Genomic DNA, 7452 nt, shown 5'->3' with positions numbered 1-7452 from the left:
CAATGAACTGAGTGACAGCATAAAAAGGAGAGAACTGTGACCATGTTTCTAGGTGGACATATGGGAATGGAGCTACGAGACCCTGGAGGGGCCTGTACTTTCAGAAAGATAATAGCAGTATATAAGGTATTCCCAAGGCGTCTACCCTATCCACTTTTTTTTCCGAATATTCGTCTACCCTATCCACTTTATCCTTTGCCAGGTACCAGTCTGTAATTCAAGACCTGGTAGAGTTTTGAAGAATGAACAACTCTGCATTAGAAGGTCAAAAGATTTGTGGGTATCGTCTTTGATCCCACTAAAAGTACATCTGAATACACAGTCTGCAGGATGGACTGTGGAAAAGACCTACTTGAGCTTGGGTATGCAATGAAGTTGGCATATGAGGAGGTTCAAGGTTGGCAGAGTTATTGTGCAGCTGCCTGCAGGAGGCACCATGGTGGGGTCAGGCAGCTACCATGAAAGCGCTGCTTGACTTCAAGTTGGCAGCTGAAAATTTATAACTGATACGAATCCCTAGATCTGAAGATGGCGAGTTACTCAGAAGAGCCAATCACTTTGTCACGTACACACAAGGAGTTGGGCACATTAATTAACACCTTTCCTTTTCCAGTATAAAAAGGGGCAGGACTATACAGGGAGGCTTTGGTAGAAGGCCTGGTATGGGAGTTTGGAAACAAGCGTTGCAGTAAAGAGCGGAGTAAAAGAGGAAGAAGGAAGGCGAAGGGAGTTGAAGGAGAGTAAGACTTGAGGTGGATGGGAGAGGAAGGTGAAGATGCGTCAAAGGAAGGGAAAGGGGAGAGCAGCGTGAAAAGGGGAAAATTAGCAAGGGGGAAAGGAGAGATGGAAGGTGAGACACAAGAGAAAGGAGGAAATTACTTGGAGACCAGTTTAAAAAGGTACAGACAAAATCGGTGTGGGAAGAGGGCCACCGATGGAGGAACATTTTTGGAAAGGTACTGAGGAAGAAAAGGAAGGTGGAGGAAGGAAGAAGTGCAGAAGGTGGACCCTGAAAATAAGGTAAATGGTGTGGACGAAAGCCTGTGTCCATTAAGTAGTATGCTAGCTGGTGCCTTGTTGTACATCTTCACCTAATACCTAGCCCATCAAAAGTAGAGAGGGGTATAGGAAAGATGAGGAGAGGTGCAGTACCCTGGGTAAACACACTTGACCGTGGTTTAACTCTCAACACCAAGCTAAGTGGACCTCTCTTCGGTTTCTGGCCCTGCCGATGCATCACATCATCAGTTTCTGGCCCCTGGAAGGGCCTATCTTTGTCTTCAAGCCCAGGAGTGCCAGCGCATCTTCAAGCCCGGGACAGACAAATGGTCTTTCTGGCCAGGAGAGCAAACAAATCTTCATGCCCAATAGGGCCAATGCGTCGTCAATCCGAGGAGGATCAACCTATGCTCATATAGAGCACTAGAGGGGGACTAACTGAACCATTCTCACTTGGCAATACAACTCTAGTTGAGTAATATTAGAATACGGAAAGTGGCCATGGGATTAAAATCCTCTAGAAGAAAGGGGGACTCCTTACAGTGTTAGGAATGTCAGCAGAGGGAATCTTATGGGTGTGGAACGTGAACAGAGAACACTAGAAGAGAATGCAAGGCAAGTTGTACAGTGGTTGGTGTAAGGGTGAGGACAGAGAGAGTTGTTACTGCATAAAGATGAACTTAAAAGAAATGAAGTCACACATACTGGCTGTGTTCTGGTTCACTTCCTTAACTGGTGATGAGTTGTGGCAATGACAAAGAACCTGCGCTTGCCATTGAGTGTGGTTGCCCTGGCTGAACAGGTACAGGGTTAGTTGCACAGTCAAAAAAGTGGCTCAGTGGGACTCTCCGGGCATGTATTGGGGATTATCTGGGCTTTGCGTGAGCCTATGAGGACACAGGAAGCACCCTAGCAGCATAGCCGTGCATGCAGACGACAGAACTCGTGATCCAAGGACGCATCGTCCGGTGTTGCAAGTTGTTACCTGGCAATTTTAGACATAATAAGGAGTTGACATGTCTGTTGCTTAGCTATGTAACAAGCTGAAGGCCTTCACTGCGGGCACTGCGCTCCGTGCTGTGCCTGTCCCACGTGCACTGTAGCGACCGAAAGAAACACTTGCACACATAAAGAAGGGAGCATGCCGTAGCACAATTGGCTGTTACTCTGAGAGGTGTTTTTTCATTGCACCTTAAAAGGGAGATTACAGACATTTGTCCCTGTGAACAAGGTGACAAATACCAAGAGCACAAAAATAGGGAAGCAACAGAAACAAATTCAAAGATTATGGGAAATATACCAGGCACTGGGTTATTTCCTAGGTTATTAAATCGAAAGACAGATTCCAGAAGTATATGTTAGCAGTATATGGTCCTAATTATTTGAGTAAAAAGAAAGATGCACTGTTTCTTTGTCGAGGTCGGGCTGGACAACAATTTCTTAAAACAAGCTGAATGCATCAAGATGGTCAACCAGCTTGATGTATGCATAGCCAAGATGGACAAGCATTACGAGGGAAGGGGAATAACATTTTGGCTTGTTATCAATTTTCCATCAGACAACAGAAATGTTGTGAGACCACTGAGGAGTTTGTTACAGCACTGTGAGGGTTGGCTATAAAGTGTTGTTTTGAACCTTATCAGAAAGAGGACATTCGGGACAAGTTGATGATCAACAGGAGATCAATTGGAGAGAGGCAGAAAAGTCGGAGGGCCGTTTCTCTAATGGGAAATAGCTGCTTCAGTGTGAGTGGGCTAGTTCCCATTAGACGAGAGGACCTTTCTGCCTTTCCAGGTCAGAGGGCCGTTTCTGTAATGGGAAATAGCTGCTTCAGTGTGAGTGGGCTAGTTCCCATAAGCCGAGAGGACCTTTCTGCCTTTCCAGGTCGGAGGGTCGTTTCTCTAATGGGAAATAGCTGCTTCAGTGTGAGTGGGCTAGTTCCCATTAGCCGAGAGGACCGTTCTGCCTTTCCAGGTCGGAGGGCCCTTTCTCTAATGGGAAATAGCTGCTTCAGTGTGAGTGGGCTAGTTCCCATTAGACGAGAGGACCTTTCTGCCTTTCCAGGTCGGAGGGCCCTTTCTCTAATGGGAAATAGCTGCTTCAGTGTGAGTGGGCTAGTTCCCATTAGCCGAGAGGACCTTTCTGCCTTTCCAGGTCGGAGGGCCGTTTCTCTAATGGGAAATAGCTGCTTCAGTGTGAGTGGGCTAGTTCCCGTTAGCCGAGAGGACCTTTCTGCCTTTCCAGGTCGGAGGGCCGTTTCTCTAATGGGAAATAACTGCTTCAGTGTGAGTGGGCTAGTTCCCATTAGCCGAGAGGACCTTTCTGCCTTTCCAGGTCGGAGGGCCGTTTCTCTAATGGGAAATAGCTGCTTCAGTGTGAGTGGGCTAGTTCCCATTAGCCGAGAGGACCTTTCTGCCTTTCCAGGTCGGAGGGCCCTTTCTCTAATGGGAAATAGCTGCTTCAGTGTGAGTGGGCTAATTCCCTTTAGCCGAGAGGAACTTTCTGCCTTTCCAGGTCGGAGGGCCCTTTCTGTAATGGGAAATAGCTGCTACAGTGTGAGTGGGCTAGTTCCCATTAGCCGAGAGGACCTTTCTGCCTTTCCAGGTCGGAGGGCCCTTTCTCTAATGGGAAATAGCTGCTTCAGTGTGAGTGGGCTAGTTCCCATTAGCCGAGAGGACCTTTCTGCCTTTCCAGGTCGGAGGGCCCTTTCTCTAATGTGAAATAGCTGCTTCAGTGTGAGTGGGCTAGTTCCCATTAGCCGAGAGGACCTTTCTGCCTTTCCAGGTCGGAGGGCCCTTTCTCTAATGGGAAATAGCTGCTTCAGTGTGAGTGGGCTAGTTCCCATTAGCCGAGAGGACCTTTCTGCCTTTTCAGGTCGGAGGGCCGTTTCTCTAATGGGAAATAGCTGCTTCAGTGTGAGTGGGCTAGTTCCCATTAGCCGAGAGGACCTTTCTGCCTTTCCAGGTCGGAGGGCCCTTTCTCTAATGGGAAATAGCTGCTTCAGTGTGAGTGGGCTAGTTCCCATTAGACGAGAGGACCTTTCTGCCTTTCCAGGTCGGAGGGCCGTTTCTGTAATGGGAAATAGCTGCTTCAGTGTGAGTGGGCTAGTTCCCATTAGCCGAGAGGACCTTTCTGCCTTTCCAGGTCGGAGGGTCGTTTCTCTAATGGGAAATAGCTGCTTCAGTGTGAGTGGGCTAGTTCCCATTAGCCGAGAGGACCGTTCCGCCTTTCCAGGTCGGAGGGCCCTTTCTCTAATGGGAAATAGCTGCTTCAGTGTGAGTGGGCTAGTTCCCATTAGACGAGAGGACCTTTCTGCCTTTCCAGGTCGGAGGGCCCTTTCTCTAATGGGAAATAGCTGCTTCAGTGTGAGTGGGCTAGTTCCCATTAGCCGAGAGGACCTTTCTGCCTTTCCAGGTCGGAGGGCCGTTTCTCTAATGGGAAATAGCTGCTTCAGTGCGAGTGGGCTAGTTCCCATTAGCCGAGAGGACCTTTCTGCCTTTCCAGGTCGGAGGGCCGTTTCTCTAATGGGAAATAACTGCTTCAGTGTGAGTGGGCTAGTTCCCATTAGCCGAGAGGACCTTTCTGCCTTTCCAGGTCGGAGGGCCCTTTCTCTAATGGAAAATAACTGCTTCAGTGTGAGTGGGCTAGTTCCCATTAGCCGAGAGGACCTTTCTGCCTTTCCAGGTCGGAGGGTCGTTTCTCTAATGGGAAATAGCTGCTTCAGTGTGAGTGGGCTAGTTCCCATTAGCCGAGAGGACCGTTCTGCCTTTCCAGGTCGGAGGGCCCTTTCTCTAATGGGAAATAGCTGCTTCTGTGTGAGTGGGCTAGTTCCCATTAGACGAGAGGACCTTTCTGCCTTTCCAGGTCGGAGGGCCCTTTCTCTAATGGGAAATAGCTGCTTCAGTGTGAGTGGGCTAGTTCCCATTAGCCGAGAGGACCTTTCTGCCTTTCCAGGTCGGAGGGCCGTTTCTCTAATGGGAAATAGCTGCTTCAGTGTGAGTGGGCTAGTTCCCATTAGCCGAGAGGACCTTTCTGCCTTTCCAGGTCGGAGGGCCGTTTCTCTAATGGGAAATAACTGCTTCAGTGTGAGTGGGCTAGTTCCCATTAGCCGAAAGGACCTTTCTGCCTTTCCAGGTCGGAGGGCCCTTTCTCTAATGGAAAATAGCTGCTTCAGTGTGAGTGGGCTAGTTCCCATTAGCCGAGAGGACCTTTCTGCCTTTCCAGGTCGGAGGGCCGTTTCTCTAATGGGAAATAGCTGCTTCAGTGTGAATGGGCTAGTTCCCATTAGCCGAGAGGACCTTTCTGCCTTTCCAGGTCGGAGGGCCCTTTCTCTAATGGGAAATAGCTGCTTCAGTGTGAGTGGGCTAATTCCCATTAGCCGAGAGGAATTTTCTGCCTTTCCAGGTCGGAGGGCCCTTTCTGTAATGGGAAATAGCTGCTACAGTGTGAGTGGGCTAGTTCCCATTAGCCGAGAGGACCTTTCTGCCTTTCCAGGTCGGAGGGCCCTTTCTCTAATGGGAAATAGCTGCTTCAGTGTGAGTGGGCTAGTTCCCATTAGCCGAGAGGACCTTTCTGCCTTTCCAGGTCGGAGGGCCCTTTCTCTAATGTGAAATAGCTTCTTCAGTGTAAGTGGGCTAGTTCCCATTAGCCGAGAGGACCTTTCTGCCTTTCCAGGTCGGAGGGCCCTTTCTTTAATGGGAAATAGCTGCTTCAGTGTGAGTGGGCTAGTTCCCATTAGCCGAGAGGACCTTTCTGCCTTTTCAGGTCGGAGGGCCGTTTCTCTAATGGGAAATAGCTGCTTCAGTGTGAGTGGGCTAGTTCCCATTAGCCGAGAGGACCTTTCTGCCTTTCCAGGTCGGAGGGCCCTTTCTCTAATGGGAAATAGCTGCTTCATTGTGAGTGGGCTAGTTCCCATTAGCCAAGAGGACCTTTCTGCCTTTCCAGGTCGGAGGGCCGTTTCTCTAATGGGAAATAGCTGCTTCAGTGTGAGTGGGCTAGTTCCCATTAGCCGAGAGGACCTTTCTGCCTTTCTCAGGTCGGAGGGCCATTTCTCTAATGGGAAATAGCTGCTTCAGTGTGAGTGGGCTAGTTCCCATTAGCCGAGAGGACCTTTCTGCCTTTCCAGGTCGGAGGGCCCTTTCTCTAATGGGAAATAGCTGCTTCAGTGTGAGTGGGTTAGTTCCCATTAGCCGAGAGGACCTTTCTGCCTTTCCAGGTCGGAGGGCCCTTTCTCTAATGGGAAATAGCTGCTTCAGTGTGAGTGGGCTAGTTCCCATTAGCCGAGAGGACCTTTCTGCCTTTCCAGGTCGGAGGGCCGTTTCTCTAATGGGAAATAGCTGCTTCAGTGTGAGTGGGCTAGTTCCCATTAGCCGAGAGGACCTTTCTGCCTTTCCAGGTCGGAGGGCCCTTTCTCTAATGGGAAATAGCTGCTTCAGTGTGAGTGGGCTAGTTCCCTTTAGACAAGAGGACCTTTCTGCCTTTCCAGGTCGGAGGGCCGTTTCTCTAATGGGAAATAGCTGCTTCAGTGTGAGTGGGCTAGTTCCCATTAGGCGAGAGGACCTTTCTGCCTTTCCAGGTCGGAGGGCCCTTTCTCTAATGGGAAATAGCTGCTTCAGTGTGAGTGGGCTAGTTCCCATTAGCCGAGAGGACCTTTCTGCCTTTCCTTTCTGCCTTTCCAGGTCGGAGGGCCCTTTCTCTAATGGGAAATAGCTGCTTCAGTGTGAGTGGCCTAGTTCCCATTAGCCGAGAGGACCTTTCTGCCTTTCCAGGTCGGAGGGCCGTTTCTCTAATGGGAAATAGCTGCTTCAGTGTGAGTGGGCTAGTTCCCATTAGCCGAGAGGACCTTTTTGCCTTTCCAGGTCGCAGGGCCCTTTCTCTAATAGGAAATAGCTGCTTCAGTGTGAGTGGGCTAGTTCCCATTAGCCGAGAGGACCTTTCTGCCTTTCCAGGTCGGAGGGCCGTTTCTCTAATGGGAAATAGCTGCTTCAGTGTGAGTGGGCTAGTTCCCATTAGCCGAGAGGACCTTTCTGCCTTTCCAGGTCGGAGGGCCGTTTCTCTAATGGGAAATAGCTGCTTCAGTGTGAGTGGGCTAGTTCCCATTAGCCGAGAGGACCTTTCTGCCTTTCCAGGTCGGAGGGCCCTTTCTCTAATGGGAAATAGCTGCTTCAGTGTGAGTGGGCTAGTTCCCATTAGCCGAGAGGACCTTTCTGCCTTTCCAGGTCGCAGGGCCCTTTCTCTAATGGGAAATAGCTGCTTCAGTGTGAGTGGGCTAGTTCCCATTAGCCGAGAGGACCTTTCTGCCTTTCCAGGTCGGAGGGCCCTTTCTCTAATGGGAAATAGCTGCTTCAGTGTGAGTGGGCTAGTTCCCATTAGAAGAGAGGACCTTTCTGCCTTTCCAGGTCGGAGGGCCGTTTCTCTAATGGGAAATAGCTGCTTCAGTGTGAGTGAAGCAAA

The sequence above is a fragment of the Ambystoma mexicanum genome, chromosome 13 (assembly GCF_040938575.1).
Source record: "Ambystoma mexicanum isolate Mex_15411 chromosome 13, UKY_AmexF1_1, whole genome shotgun sequence".
Lineage (NCBI taxonomy): Eukaryota > Metazoa > Chordata > Amphibia > Caudata > Ambystomatidae > Ambystoma > Ambystoma mexicanum.
Note: the sequence above shows the minus strand (reverse complement) of the source record.